This window comes from Phodopus roborovskii, unplaced genomic scaffold (genome assembly GCF_943737965.1).
Source record: "Phodopus roborovskii unplaced genomic scaffold, PHOROB, whole genome shotgun sequence".
In the NCBI taxonomy this organism is placed as follows: Eukaryota; Metazoa; Chordata; class Mammalia; order Rodentia; family Cricetidae; genus Phodopus; species Phodopus roborovskii.
In genome coordinates, this window is record NW_026126416.1 from 2,816,385 (window position 1) to 2,833,411 (window position 17,027).

The following is a 17,027-nucleotide window of genomic DNA, read 5'->3' on the forward strand; positions in this document are numbered from 1 at the left end:
CATTGTATATCTGTTGACACCATGGGACACACATCAGGAAGATACGCGTGCACAGTGGATGACAGTGTTGTGCCAGCGGACACTTAGAGCGGACACTCACTGCTTCTAGTAAGTCTCATGCCACTCTGGGACAGGACACTGAGTAGGCCAGTCTAGATGCCTGACTTTCCCTGGGTCTCAAACTCGGCATATGAGACTCAGTCATTATTTCCCAGTGAACTTTAAACATCTCTAAGGGTAACATAACAATAAAATGGTTTGGGTTTTGGCAGACCCTTGTTACTGCAGCCTGATGGCCTGAGAGTTCAATCCCCAGGATCCGAAGGATATAAAGAGAAAAGCCAAGTCTCACTGGTTGTCTTATGAACTCCATATACGCCATGACATATATCCATGCATGTAACACGTACACATAAACGCGATTTATTTTTAAAGTACTACTTTAACTTAAATTTTTAGGGTATATAATAGTTACTCAACTACACTTTAATGAATGTATGTATATTTAGAAATAATGTGACAGTACTAGAGTTCTTCGAAACAAATCCTCATCCTTTTTCATTTATAAATATAACCTGTTCAGTCCATATAATTAAAAGTACTGTTTTTAAAATAGTTTTCAGAGGCTATCACTATCAAATAGTCTAAGCTGCTTGAGTAATGCTTTAACACTGATTGAATACTGAAGTGTTTTTACATACTACATTGGCTATTTTGCTGATAATATCTTAAAACAAGGGTATGACACCCAGGACTCTTGAGGGCACTAATGCATAGGGCTCTACTGAACTGCTGGAAAGGGCACATGCCTTGCTAATGCACTGAATTAAAGCCACTCTGGGTTAACTCATTGTTATAGCCTAGATCAAGGCATTGCTGAACCCTCATCTGAGAAGCAGCCTTTGCAGCAGGGGGTGGCTAACACAGTGACCACGCTGGCCATGGTGCAGCATGTAAAGAGAGTGTAGACTGCTCTGCCCACTGAGGAAGAAGGGGAGGAAGGAATGTAAGAGCCTGAGCCGGTGAATGCACACCTGGACAAAGCCTGTGCAGGTCAAGCCACACCAAATCCCAGCATAGAATGGAGAGGAGAGTTGGGGGACACAACCTCACCCATGGGCATGGAGCTGATGGCAATTGTTAGCTGCCATGGAGAGGGAGAGACCATTTTTCTTTAAAAGTGTAGTCCCTGGAGCGAGTCAACAGGTCCCCAGTGAGAGATCACATGTCCAAGAATGAGCAACACAAACTGGTCTTGAAAGGGTTAAAAAAAAAAAAAAAAAAAAAACCAAGGTTGGGTAAATGAGGGGGCTTGGACCTAGGAAAAGTTGGGGGATGAAATGACTATGATCAAAACTCTCAAAGAACACATAAAATAAATAAAGGAGTATACCTTTCATGGGAAGATGGGCATTCCTGAGAAATTACCTAAATAGCAATATATATGCACTGAGATGTATGAACAGTATGCTCAAACAATAAGATTCTAAGAGCAATTCAATCTCAAACGGATCTCTATTTTCAGAGCCAGAAAGTGCCTGGCACAGTGTTAAAGGCTTTTAATGCCAGTACTCAGGAAGCAGAGGCAGATGGATCCCTGAGTTTGAAGCCAGCCTGGTCTACAGAGTTCCAAGCCAGCCAGGGACACATAGTGAGACCCTGCATCAAAACAATCCAGAACTGGGAAGATGTCTACTCTAAGCTGTCAGTTAGTGAAGATGAAGCCAATTTATGACAATACTCAAGCACATATATACATACAGAGATTTATATAAAGATTAACAATGTATTAGCCATGACATTTTCAGTGTGGTGGAATCTGAAATGATTTTTAGTCTCTCTTTGTTATCCTCTTATTTAGTTTGGATTGTGTATGGTGGGCCTAGATAGTTTTCCTTAAATTTGGAAGTGTTTACATTCACAGATCAACATAGACACATACCAGCAATGTAAAGTATTCGTCTCCAACCTACTTAGTAACAAGTTAATTCTACTTACACTCATCCAAGTGACTCGTTTGCGTCACTCATAATTTAGTAAATCTTACATAAAAGTCTGTATGTGTTAACACTAGAGCAATCTTAGAATTTAGGCTTCCCAGTCACCTAGGTGAGTCTGTCCACTTCATGTTCAGTGTCCACAAGATATTAACATCGACCACATAGTTGACAAGAAAATCAAATTAATAATTACTTTGAAAAATATTTTCTAAATTTTAACAGCAATAGTGTGCACTTATGAGCAGCGTACTGCAAAACAGGGTGGGGGGAAGGAATTATACAGGATGTCAAAACAATGAGAAGAGACAGGTAGCTGACTTCTAAAATCGGGCTGGGGCGGGGTCAGTAAAAGGTGAGCATTACCACGCACCAGCACCGACCCACTCGCGTGCTTCAAAGCCCAGGCACAGCAAAGTCAGACGCACTGGCATAATTTATGGCATTTGAAGATCTGACTTAAAGAAGAGAACTAGAACACAAATGTAATTGCCATACAGGACTGGGACTTCCATGGAGTAACACAGCTGAGAACTATCATGAGCCAGGAGTAAGAGGAGCCTGGACCCCACTGCTGCCGCACGCAGGTCATCCAAGCTCCCCAGGGCTCGGCCACTCATCTGTCCCTCCCGGAGCCCACTGGCGCTGAAGCTCCTGGCCACCACCAGAGTCAGGAAATTCCACCTTAAATCCAGATTTCCCTACCCAGCCTACTTTATAGATGAGCAGCTCACCCAGAGTAGCGCCATCGAATCGTGGACTTCCATTTACACCAGCTCTGCTACAGCTGGGGTGGGTCGGGGGCATTGACGCCTGCTACCTCAGTGTGGGAATCAGCTACCTGCACTACTTAAGCAAGCCGCACCACCCCTGGGGAAACTCACAGTTTGCAGGAGTAAAACTCACACTGTGGACTTTCTCCCCATGACGTCGTAAGCTACAACCATATGTTTGAGCCCGATGCCTGGATGAGTTCCCAAATCCGAAGCGAAGCTTTCGTACCACGTTTCACGTTTTTTAGAGAAGACGGCTGTGTGCCTGTTGTCTGAGTGCTTCTTCAAGCTGCCCACCAATAACAAGACTGGCCAAGTAGGTCAGAGAGTGATCTGCCAAGCAAGGGACTCTTCTACGCCTTCCATAAGGGGGAGGGAGATGTGCGTCACCACAACTGCATCAGAGTTGAACTGCAACAAAAGCAGCGTGGAGCTCCGACAGCTTGACCGTGGGAATGGAGCTGGCTGCCTGCCTCCTGTTGTCAGTCACAACCGGATGGGAGAGCTGCTCCTGTGTAGCTACTAGACACAATGTTGCTAGCACAAATATATCAGACACATAATAGTCATTCGGTGTAGCACTCAGCCAGTGTTGAATGTTCACTGAAACAGTGCCAAAAGCGAGAGGGTGAGGGGGAAAGAGAGAAATAAGTCATGGGGAAACGTGCGCCATCGCCTCCCTTATCTAGCAATAATGAAAAAATAAAATAAGCTCTGAAGAGATTTTTCTTTTTAATTTGGGCCCCCCCCCCAAAAAAAAGGCCAGTCGTAATCCGGCATTTTCACCGGTCTGTTTCGGAACAGCTCTTCACCATCACTTCTTGCGAATGAATAGTCTTCAAATATCAAGTAGCCAAATTCAGCAAACATATTAATAATTAATAGCGGCAGTACGGCAATCAATTAAAAAAATAAAAAAAAGTACAGTCTCGTTGCAATTCCTTAGTTCTCAAGCACTCTGTCTTTCATGAGAAGCAGTTCCATACTGTGCTTTAAGGAAATCTATGTGGCCAGGCAGTGGTAGTGTGCACCTTTAATCCCAGCACTGAGGAGGCAGAGGCAGGTGGATCTCTGAGTCTGAGGCAAGCCTGGTCTACAGAGTGAGTTCCAGGACAAGGGACACACAGTGAAACCCTGACTCCAGAAGAAAACCAAAACCAAACAAACAAATCTAACTAATTTAGAAAGCACTACATTATTTCTGTCTCAGTATTTGATAGCTGGGCAAAGGATTAACTACATACTCCCTTTAAAAGATGACCAAAGAGAAGGGAAGGAGACTCTGGGCAGTGGTGGGGATACAGTAAAAGGCAGTGTGGACACGATTAAAACATGAGATACAGGGTACAGAAGCATCAATGTGAAGCCAACATGTTGGTGTGGTTAAAGTGAGTTATCGCAAATAGAGGCATTCGTTATCTTCAGGTGGATGAGCAATCAATGGGACAAACTGGCCACTGAGTCCAACATGGTACCCTGAGTCTGGAGATGAGCGGGTCATTGGAGACAAGACGCACTCCAGCAGTGGTAGAAAGGACAGGCATCGTGGAAATGACTAAGCGGGGACAGGTGGTCGTGGCAATGTGCCCTCCCTGCAAACCGAGGGGGAAACCAGCCCTGAGACACGCCACGCTGTCCAGCCAGAAGGCAGAAGAACAGAGCGACTCAGAAAAGGGAAGGGGACAAGGAGGAGAAACTGAAAGCAACCTGAGCAGCTCTGAGAAGCCCGCACGAGCCTCTGCAGGGCGGATGCTGTGCTCTGCTGAATTATCCCTGAGGAAATAACAATAGTTCTCCCCAGGAAAAGAAAAAGGTGTGCTGTGCTCACACGTGTGTGGCAAGCTGTCTTGGACTATCTTACTCTATGTTCCTCCACGTGGTTCTTTTTCAGTAGGGCACATCCGAGTCTGCCAGCAAAATCCACATGCCCAGATCCCCTTCCTGTCTCCCCCAGAACCCCCTCCTACCCTCTCCTGCTAGCTATTGGCCACCCGGCTCTTTATTAGAGCAATCAGAAGGCATCTTTACAGGGTAAACAGATGTGCCACAAAAGATGTGCCGCAACACGTTTACACAAGAAGTGGGTTCCCGAAAAGATCATAAATGCAGCACCTAGCAGCTGCCTCAGCAAACGCCCTGGACGCCCCAGAACCACTGCCTGTGATGCTGCCTGTGAACATTCCAGAAAGGCGGGCTCTCCAGCACGCAACTTCCAGACTGCAGTGAGGAGTGAGGATACAGCTGCAGCTTGTAGTGGCCAAGTGTGCTTGGAACTCCACCCAGTACAACGGGTGTGGACTCCAGGGGCCTCTGTGAGCACTGGGCCCCTCTGAGGACACCCTGGGTCAGAAGGACCAGGGGGATGACGCCTGTGATGTGACTCCTCTACACAACAGCACCACAGATGTCCAAGAAAACCAGAGAACTCATCATCACCGACGGCATCAGACGGTTCTCTTACTAAAGAATGAAGGACGATCCTGAATGAAGTAGCCACGTGGCTGAGAAACAACGTTTCATCAATGATTAACAAATTTAATATAATCACCTACTTACTTTGTAGATTTTAATGTCGAGGCTGGAGGCTTCTTATTCTTACATTCTTTCTTTTAACTATCAGAATATGCTCCCTTTACACCGACAGTTTTATTAATGGGGAAAAGCGGTGTGAGTGGTCAGATTTACAGTAAGTATGAGTCATTATTCCTGAATTTTATTCATTACCTTATATTTTTAAAAATCATTAGAAATAAATGACCGTGAAATTCTTCTGTATTTCACTGAATCTGTGGTTAGAGGTGACTGTTATGAAAAGAATATTCTACTCGTTAGCCTGAAATAGTAAGACATAATTAAATAAATATAATTCTTAATTTTTATTGGCATTGTTAAATCCTGCAATTTTCCTCTGTACAACGGTTGGAATCAAAACTCTTCACTGGTGTACTATGACATTAGATCATTATATATTAAATATGTATCTATCTATACATATAATACACAGAGTTATAAAAGATATGTATCTGTTTAAATTATAATGAAAATTCCTCTTTAAAAAGTGTGTGTGTGTGTGTGTGTGTGTGTGTTGCATTCCTATTTTTCCTCACAGCTTTATGATAAAAAGAAAAGGGACTTTAAGTGTTCTTCTTTTAAAAACTAAGGCTCAAAAAGCTTATTAGAGCAAACTGCTAGACCAAGCTCTTCCAACTCCTACTTCACCATAGAGCCCTGCCATCTCAGTCAGGATGAAACACAGTGGTAAGAAAGCCAGGAAGGAGATAGTCGAATGCGTGTCCCTCATGGGTTAGCAGACTGAGAGCATTGAGCCCCGACCCCGGGCCAGGCCAGTGCTCTCCTGCCACTGCAGGTCTATTTTTCCAGATGTGACACAACTACCGTCATTTCATCTCCTATGGCACACATAAATAAAACTAAGAAACACTACAACCGAGACATAAGGAATGTGCGGTCTTAAGTAAATCCAATTTGTTTGGCAAATATAAGCTCTGTGAACTTTCATTAAATTACATCAAAGAGATGCATGTCAATGACTGAACAGAATCTTACTTCAGAGATAATTCCTAGAGCCAACTAAATTTCATACTCAATCAAGAAAGCTATAAACAAATCCAGACAAGCACAAGTGGTATCGTGAGGGGATAGGCTTGAATTTACTGCCGTTCTCCTTACAAAACACGCTCCGGACTGAACATTCCCCATCCAAAAATCTGAGATCAAAAATCCACAGAACTATGGCCTCGTGAGCATCAACACCTCGCACCTCCAATCCCAGCACGTGGGGACTAAGATGGGATGGCCACACATTTGAGGCTAGCCCAATTTAAATAGTGAGTTAGTTCTGTGTCAATTCAGGCTACAAGTGTAAGACATTGTCTCAAAAAATCAAAAGGTATAAAACAACAAACTGTGTTATGTGTGTGTATACAATATATACATACATATACATGTATACCTTCAATAATTTATATATGTATGTATGCATAAATATTTTATTATGAATTAACTTCAGCTATAAATAAATTGAATCTCATTTTAAATTTTGGTCCCATTCCCAGATACTGTATGTGTGTATGAATGAATATACAGAAACAAGATACTGCACATGGGTGTGTGTGTATATATATATGGGTATAGGTATATGTATATATGTGTGTGTGTGTGTGTGTTTATATATATATGTATATATATATATAATCTAAAATGAGATTAATTATTTTATTTATAGCTGAAGTTTACACACATACACATAAAAATATTCCAAAACTTGAAAAACTCCTTCCCAAGCATTTCTCGTGTTTATTTTCATAGAACTCAGCTAATTACATCAGACCTCTCAATTTAAACCCTCCGAAGGACCCCTATACTTGGGTAATGTCTTGAATCTCAACTTATCATCATCCATAACAACTTCCTAGCTTCTCAATGTTAACTCTTGGGAGTTTGAAAACTTACAAGTATATGGAACTCCCATTTTGCTGCTTAGGATTTATACCTGCTCAAGGCCTCCTATATCCAACGCTAGAAAAGGAAGGGAAGTGGGGGGGGGCGGGGCAGAGCAGGGCAGGGCAGGGCAGGGAGGGTAAAGCCACACTGTAACTTCCAAGTTATGCTAGTTCCATCCAAAACACAGTTTAAGAGGCGCTATCGAATATGATGAAGCCAACTTCTCTCCTCTGCCAAATTCTCCTTGCAGCAAGAAAATACCTTCTTAGCTCAGAACAGGTTGGAGTCTTCACCAGCCTGTCCCTGACACTTTTACAACACTAACCAGGGGGCATGGAAGAAGCCAGTCAGACTTCCAGTACGCCCCTCCCTCCTTCCAAGATGGCAGTTTGCACTCAAGCGATTATACTCTGTCACACAGGTAACCACCACGGACCTTAAAAACCCAATGAGAGTTTCTCTACTATAATGTTTAACAGTACAGTTAACAAGACCATTCCCCACCACTGATGCAAAAGTCTTACAAACACAAAAAAAAAAAAAAAAATGAAAGGACTTGGCCATGCACCTAGTCAGTAGTGCTCTCAGATTCAAAGGTATGGAGCTGCTGTGGATTCTGGGGGCCCACACCTGCCTTGCAGACCGTACTCAGCGAATGACACACTTTGTACCGAATATTACGGATCCAATTACACTAAAATCAGAGAGATATTTACAGATTCAAATCCTGTGCCCAAACAAGCAGTGAATTCTAACATTACTATGTTTAGGGTAAGCATTCAATGTCACTACCAATACTATAATTGCCGTTAAACATTTGGATTTTCCCCCTAACAATTCCCAGCCTACATTTCTTCTGTACCACATCTGGATCTGTTCACAGTAAACACGTAATCTTGATGAAAGTGTCATCCCTTGTTGTCACGACTGTACTGCAGATATATTCATCATGGAGCCTCGCGTCAGCAACATAAGACCCCAAAACTCAGCATTTAAGTCGTTTTGTGGTAACAAACGTGTGTGTGTGTGTGTGTGTGTGAGAGAGAGAGAGAGAGAGAGAGAGAGAGAGAGAGATGACAGTTTACAAAGCCACATAAATTAAGTTCATTAGTTGCTTTACAACTACTACAGAAAATAGTATTTGATTTATAGGGGAAAAAAATGAAAGTATTCAAGGTCTTTAAAAAAGAATTCCTCAAATAACTAACTACACGATTTCCTCTTCCAAAAAAGGGACCTGAAATATTTGGGTTCTAACAAGAACTATTTCTAATTCCTTCCGAACCACCTTTATGGTTATAAACTCAGGAGCAACAATACACAGACCCTGAAGATATGTGGTGTCCTGAACATTAAAACACGGCTAAGGGGGCTGGACAGATTGCTTAGCCTTCAGAGCACTTCAGGTTAATGCTAAGAAGGACTGGAGTTCAGGTCCCAGCGCCCACATCAAGTGCATCCTGTGCACATGCCCATACACAGACACACACACACACACAAGCAAATAGCTATAAACAACAAATCTTTACAAGCACACCTACACCTGAACTGCTGAAGCCTGAATCCAACTAATGTTGGGGGCACGGGTTATTTCATTTTAAACGCTCATAAAGTAATAAATCAACAGCTGCTCGAGGAACAAAGTCTTAAGCCCATCTAGTTGTAAATACTCGTAAATCTGAAGGCGGAGAGCATGCTCTCATATTACTGTGATTCTTCTACCAGCCCCAGAAATGTCTGCTTCTGAGATGACTGATTTCTGGGAGCTTCCACATCTAACAGAAGCCCACTGGATGTAGTGCCCTGAGAGCTATGTGCTTCTACAGATTCGAGTGATAAATAAGAAGGAACTGAGAGGGGAAGGGCCCTGTCTGATCTTTATCACCTCTGCCTACCAAATCAGCCTGCGGTTTATCAGCACAGGCTTCCAGTACACCCCTCCCTTCAACGGAGCACCCACGTCATGTGATGATAAAAATCTCTACCCTTTTGGGTTTTCATATTGACATTTCCTAACAGATTTCAAATCTCCACCAGGCTTGAGTAGCACAGGACAAGCTTCCTCTAATTTCACTTTAATAACAGGAGATAACATAGCAAATAATTCTTAACACCATTCATGACATCCTCCCAAAGTCTCAAGTGACCTGTAAAACAGAACGCCTGGTGGACGGGACTCAAGACACCAGTGACCTAGTGTAAAACAGACATGGAAAGATTGTCCAAATACTGGTTTGTATTGCTTTTTACTTCTGTGGCCTCGTTCTCCCAAACTAGGTGTTTTTAAACAAGCAAGTTTAATGATCAACCACTATGGAATACCAGCTGAGGGCTTCCCTTCCTTTAACAGCCCAAAGGCTGTAGGGCTCCAGTCCAGCACTGCTCCAGAAATAATAATAATAATAATTTTAAGAGACGCTCGCCCGAAGCTTTCCTCGGGGTTAAACTCTTTGCACACACTGAGTCAGCCTATAAGAACCTGTAGCTCCGAACCAAAGCAGGCTACACTACATTAGCCTGGGTCATCCCCTTAGATGCAAGTGTTAAAACCAAAAGTTATCTGTATCCTCAGAACCATTCACATGAATCTAAATATGAAGCCATGCTCAAGATAATGTATGGAAAAGATGGCTGGGAACTGTCTAATGGCCACACCCTCCATCACAGCCTTGACTGCATTACTACAATAAGGGAATGACACACCCCCCCTTAACAATGCCATCTGCTTTTTATCTGTGCCTGACTCATAACGGGGGCTCGGGAAAAGACACTGAACATTTGTGTGGTGTTCCTTCGACCTTGCTAATGGGGATACCACAACACAGCTCTGGGACAGTGAGATGGCTCAATGAGTAAAGGTGCTTGCAGGCTGTGCCCTGACCTCCACACACGTCACACACACACACACACACACACACACACACACACACACACACACACACACTGTAAAAATAAATAAGTCTAATTTTAAAACATAATAACAGTAATATAATTCTGGCCAATCCTACAATTTATTCGGGATTTTCAAAAATGTGTGGTTTTATAAACATCACTGCAAAATACCTCAGTAGTGTTAAAGAGCTAGAGCAGCCTAACAATTAGGAGCTCAGGCTCCAAACCACAGGAACAGGCCCGCATCCCAGGCCTATCTCTGGAAGCTGTGCCCCCTGGGGAAATGGTTCAACCTTTCTGGGCCTCCATTTCTTTATCTTTCAGAAAGAATACTGTCTCTACCTCCTGTAACTATCGTAAAAACAATATGGATACACAGACACTTGTTACTGACATACAAACGAATGCCCAGTATTATTTTTATCACTCTTTCCATAAAACATAAAGCTTGAAGTCTAATCAGGTAAATGAAAATATAAATAAGTGTCTTTAACTGCTATGTTACAGCTTTATTTTGTTAACTGGGGATGTTACATATGCAACAAAATTTAATGAATTTACTGCACAAATATTTTTAATATACTTACTTATTGAGGCCATTAACTGAAAACTTACAGAGCATTAACAGAGCTGAGATAAATACAGTAGAACCAAAATATGATGTTCCCTTATGGCAAACCACATCTACTTCTGTTTTGTTTCATTGTTTGGCTGAGGTCAACCCAGAGCATCGCACATCCTAGTCAAGTACTCAGGACAGAGCTACATCTACAGCTCCAAACTGCGTCTTTTTAATTAATCTGAGTTTACAAGGCTTTCTTTAAAATTAAAATGATCCCTTGAGAGCTGTCTATCAATTGTTCGCACCTCACTGTGAATTGAATCATGTAAGACTTTTAAATAACACCCACCCACTTAGTGTGTTATGTGAAGAGCAGGGGAGGAGAGAAGTAATTTTATAACAAAGTGCTTGGGACTGACACCGTCCAGGGCAGCAAGTACCGGCCCCCCCGGCCCCCCCGGCCCCACGGCCCCCCGGCCCCCCGGCCCCCCGGCCCCCACGGCCCCCACGGCCCCCACGGCCCCCACGGCCCCACGGCCCAGAACTATTCAGACAGCAAAGCAACTTCCCCTCTGGGCAGCTCCCAGGAGTCTTACTCACCCTACTGCCCTGAGCACTAATATCACCCACAGCCCCACACATGCTAGTCAACCAACTCCTAAACAAATGCTGCTCAGAGCTCAAGTCAAGGCGACTGTGGGCAGGCTGTCCACCAGGCCAATGATTGGCCCATCACACAGAAGAGGCTAACACACACTCTTCTGTAGATAAATTCAAATTGCTACCTGAAATAAACCAACTTAGCCTGAATTTGCATACAATCAAGACTCTAACTTTGCCTGAATCATCATCCAACCTTACAACACAGGGACACCCCTCCACTTCCCCCACCGCCACCCCCGCGTCTTAAGAACTTCTCAAAACTATCTTGAGTCACATTTCTAAACTGAGTAAACAACAGTCAATAAGCAAGACTGTCTGAGCGGCCATAACGTTCCTTTAGCATAAAGCCAAGAAGAATTAGAGCTGTGAAAAGTTTTGGAAAGTTAAGCACTAAAGCTCATTTCAATGGGGAAGGAGTCTACGAGAATTGAAAAGTGTCATTGTTCCCTAAAACAACCAGGCCACTTGCTTAAAGTAACATGATTAACATGCATACCACAATAGGTAGAGAAATGCCTCTGACTCACAAATCAAATACTGGTATTTGCAGGAAAGACAGGAAACAGCATGAAGACATAAGAAAAAATCCCCCAATTACAGACTGTTGTCACAAGTATTCTAAGTACACATCGCCTTGAAAATCTAGGGGGAAACATCCCAAGGAAAAGCCTGAACAAACTTGTACTGTGCCCAGCTCAGCACCTGTGGGCACCCATCACAGAGGATGCCACCCAAGGCCAAAGGCTGGGGATGTACCTCAGATGCAGCATCAGCAAAAGACACTCAGACTACAGCATCAGCAAAAGACACTCAGACTAGAGCATCAGCAAAAGACATGAAAAACAAACAAACAAACAAAAAAACCAAAAGCAGCCAGTAAGGCCAGCTCATGGAGAATGAAATGCCTTCTGAATTAACTGTCTATCAGCATCTACTTGTCCAGTGGCCAACACAGGTCCAATTTATACACCTCTTCATTCTGTATTCACTAACGATGTGGTGAGCGCTCTCTTAAGGAAAATAATTAATGTGGGTCAGGAAGAATTTACTAGAAGCAAGGCAAACAATCAAGCTACCTTTTTTTTTAACTATACATGACCATATTAAACCCTTTACGAACACATCAAGTGCCCAAATGCTATATCATCACACTATGGAGAGAACAAATAATCAAATGCAGGCTAACAAACGTCTTCTTATACAGGACACGGGGAAGGCTATAAATTGACTTAAAGTTCTGATTTAAGAAAATGAATACTTTCAACTATTAACACGCGTTAGAGATTTAAAGCAGATAATCAAAAACAGATAATTCAATACCAAGTTGGATGATTTCATCAAAGGAAAAAAATAACCTATAACAAAGGGACTAGATCCTAAAAGAAATAATCAGATAATGATATGGGAGTAGAATAGACAAGGTTTGCTAGGATGTGTGTGAACTTTGAATAACTACAAGTGTTATATCAAAGAGTCAATTAACGTAGAGACATAACCCTTATAAATGAAGAGGAAGGACTCAATCTAGTCAATCTGTAAAGGGAATTTCACAAGGAAAAGCCCAGTGATGCTTATACAGGAATTACAGTGAATTTATTAACTTCAGAAAACTCAATTCTTATTTAAAATGGCCTGCCCTGCCACACGCATCAATACTGTATGCCCTGGTGTTATGAAACGGGCCACCATGAGTTTCCAAGTGGCACCTTGTGATAGGAGGCTAGACAGACATGACGTGACTAACCTCAGACTGTGGGAATATTACTTCAGACAAATTTCTTAACGTCTCTGTGTTTTTGGTTTCTTATTCCTATTCCATAAGGTTTTGGTGACACCTAAGAACTTAATACATGTTCTTAAACCCCCAGACTTGTGCTTGGCTCCAACAATGACTACGTAAGTCAGCTGCTGCTGCTGCTGCTGCTTCTGCTTCTGCTGCTCCTGCTTCTTACCATCATTTAGCAGCAGGGTAAAAAGAAACCCTTAGAGAAGGCATCTTTCATTTCCTTTAAGTGTCCAATCTCTTTGGAGAAAGTAGTGCAGAGTAGCGTTAAGTTTTGTTATTAGCACTGAGGAAGGGCCATTGCTGCCGTCTGTACTTTCTGGCCTCTGTGGGAGTGTGGGCGGGCAGAAGGGTGGTAAAGGCAATGAGCTTGGAGACACACCAAGGACAGCATTAAGGTCTAAATTGTGGCAGTGTGCTCTGGAAAGCTGGTTTACAAGCTACTGGAAGATTGTCTTGCCAGGAAAATCTCCTTTAAAAAAACATGTTGGCCGCAGCCAACATGAAGACACCACCAGAAACAAGTCTATTAACTATCAGGAGGCATCACCAGTCCCTCTCACAGCAAGCTTCAAATCCTTCGGGGACTCCAAACGAAACTAACATTTTTCAGTATTCTAAAATGTATTGTAGGGGGCTGGAGAGATGGCTCAGTGGTTAAGAGTGCTAACTGAGGTCCTGGGTTCAATTCCAAGCCACCCACAAGGAAGCTCACAATTGCCTATAACTCCAGTTCCAGGGGATCTGACCCCTTCACACCAATGCACATAAAATAAAGTTAAGTAATTTTTTTAAGTGTGTTATGTTCAGGAATATCAGTGAAATGCCTTGAAACAGGTCCAGACAGACAGCAAAAGACTAGATGAATGTCTGCTATGTCAAGCCCTAGTTCACCAACTAATTCATTTCCAAATGAACTAATGTAGCTAATAACAGATTTCTGGGGACTGGTGAGGTGGGTCAGCAACCAAAACCTCTTTCGAAGGACTGAAGTTTAGTTCCCAGCACCCAGGTTACATGGCTCACAGCCACCTGTAACTCCAGCTCTGGATACACAACCCTCTCCTAGTCTCTATAGGCACCCACACACACACACACACACACACACACACACACACACACTCACACAAAGAGACATACACTTTTACTCCTATTTCTGGCAGAACACATGATACTTAGGAGAGTTTTTAAGTTCTCTATGAAAAAAAATGAATGAAATCATCAAATATTTTAACATGAAGATTAAAGACAGATTGCCCGTATGATAAAATAAGCCATCAAAAGAAGAAAGTGATGCTCTGAACAACCATTTACAGACTACTTTAATTTCCTAATATCTACTCCCTGCCAATTAATTATTAAGCCAATGAAAATTCCCCATCACCACAGCCCTCCATCTACCTCTACAGGGTCAATGATGTCCTTCCATGACAACGCTGGCCACCGAGGTTCAAGAAGACATTTTCTGAGAAAAATTCTGGCTCTAGAGAAAAAATTATGAAAAGCCAAAAGCTTCCCCTCCTCCACCTACAGTCATATTCAAGAATTCAGGCTCCCAAGGTCTAGGGATAGCCATCTTGAAACCACAAGATATCAAAGCCTTCGAATGACAGGATACGTAATTTCATAAGAGCCGATGAGTCAGCCAATGACATTACTGTTGCTTGAACTATTAAATGTCCTTAGTCTTAGAGCCAGTTTTACATTTGTTAAAGTATCCTAATTTACAGGGCTTACTCCCCAAGTCTATCACAGTGATTGACAGTACATACCCATAGACAAGACAAAATCCAACCCAGTGACTAATAGAGCCACAGTGACTAATAGAGCCAAGCCAAAATCCAACCCAGTCTTGTTAAAGCAAACCAGTCATTGACAGTTACAAAGAGATACTCTAATACTTTTCAAAGAACTTCTACATATTTTCTTTAAAATATTTAGCAACAAAGGAGATAAATAATAATATGTTATAGAAACATCAGGCAATTTGGTTTACTTTTAGAGCCCACTTAGCTATAGGCAACATGACTTCTTGAGGTACAAGAGTCTATAACTTCATGGAATCTAAAATATTGATCATGTTTAAATGATTTAAAGCATCACTCACTGAAGGAAGAAAGATAATGTTTTTGATGTGGTTGAATTTAGCTTAAAAAAAAAACTTTAAGTCAGGTGTAGTGACACACCCTAATCCTAGCACTCAAGAAGCTAAAGTGGAAAGACCACAAGTCTAAGGAGGGCCTGAGCTGCAGCCCTGAGAAACAGTCCCAGAAAAAAAAATAAAGCCAGAGTATACCCTCTAAAGCTAAGGCTCCAGCTCAGTGTTCAGACTTCCGTAGAACAAACACATAGTACTAAATCCAGTTGCCCAACAATGTCCAAACTGGGAAGGGGAACAAAAGGAACCCTTGATCTGAGACAGCCTTGATAATTCTCTCAGCCAGGAAGATGGTTCAGCGGGTGAAATGCTTGCCTCACAAATGTTAAGACCTAAGTTTGGATCCCCGGAACCCAAGTTCAACGAGGTAGTGTAGATACAATCCCAGCACCCAGGGGAGATAGGATGCTGGAGATAAGTCCCCCAGAATCCAAGTGCACAGTAGCTGTGACAAACAAAGAAAACCCATCTCAAACAAGGTCTCATCTGACCTCTACATATACACCACGGCAAGCATGCGCTGCACTACACACACACACACACACACACACACACACACACACACACACGTGCACACACGTGTGACATACAAAAAGAGCGGACTGGCCAGCTTGAAGAGAGACCAAAATTGTTTATCTTGTCCATTTATGACATTCCCAGCTTTGGCAGACTGTATAAACTGCTAAAATACAAATGAAGACGTCTCTGGGAAGCAGTGATTTTACAGCATCAGCAAGGTGAGATGGCAATAAAAGGCGTTAGTAACAGCTGTTGACTGGAATAACCAGTCATACAAAGTAGAAGGGGCAGGAGGGGAGGAGCAAGGACAAAACCAGGGAGCCCGTACATGAAGGTCACACACTAACACACGGGCAGACCAGTGGTCACACGAAGCACCATTGTAACATTTGTGAGATTGCTCTGTGACTCAAAGAATGCACGTTTAAAATGAAAAGGCTCCTGTGTTCCCCAACAGAATGCACTCTGTTGTAGAACATGGGCACTGCCTCCACACACCTTAGGTGAACAGTGCAGCGGTTCTTTTAAGGGTAACTCAAACCACAGGCGCACTATCAATTTAAGTGGGGTCTGAAAAACTAATGTACAAACGTGTGTTTGTGTGTGTGTGTATGTGTGTGTTCAGGGTAGCATGCCCTAGTGGCACAGGGCATATGACTGCACCTCGGGAGGATACAACAAATGAACAAGCTCTACCACACAGAGGACGACAAAGATGGTTTTCTCTAATTGGAAGACATTACTTGGAACCTTGGGATTTCTCCTTGCTAACTGGCAGAGCTGTAGTCCCGACAGACCAGCAATGAAGGACACAGTAGTATTCCTGGAGCCAAGAATGTGTGTGATTTCCTACCTAAAATTAGCCATGCCTGTTTCACCATAGCTGGGCTGGGCTCCTCTATTTTAAGGTGTGCAGCGCCAAATTACTTAAGTGTATATAATTGCTGACTAATCTTAGGACTAAGAGTGTCAGCGACTTCCCACCCAGGCTTCGGGATGGCTAACCGGTCCCCACAAAACCCCACGCTTACCGGCCTTGCCATTTAGGGGGCTAAGCATACTGCTAATGAGCCATGTAATAAAAAACACCCATGCAGATATAGCAGAGAGAGATGCTCCCTTTCCTTTGACTGGTACTCTACCCCCAAATACGCGCACGCTATGGCAAATGCACAAACAAGAACAACAAAAATAGACAAAGGTTACAATACATTAA

General features: G+C 42.8%; 1 protein-coding gene across 1 annotated transcript in view; it reads right to left on the bottom strand.

Moving 5' to 3' along the window:
• The window catches only part of Dennd1b (DENN domain containing 1B), a 166,536-nt gene that overhangs the window by 146,799 nt on the left and 2,710 nt on the right, over positions 1–17,027 (bottom strand). The window lies entirely within an intron of this gene.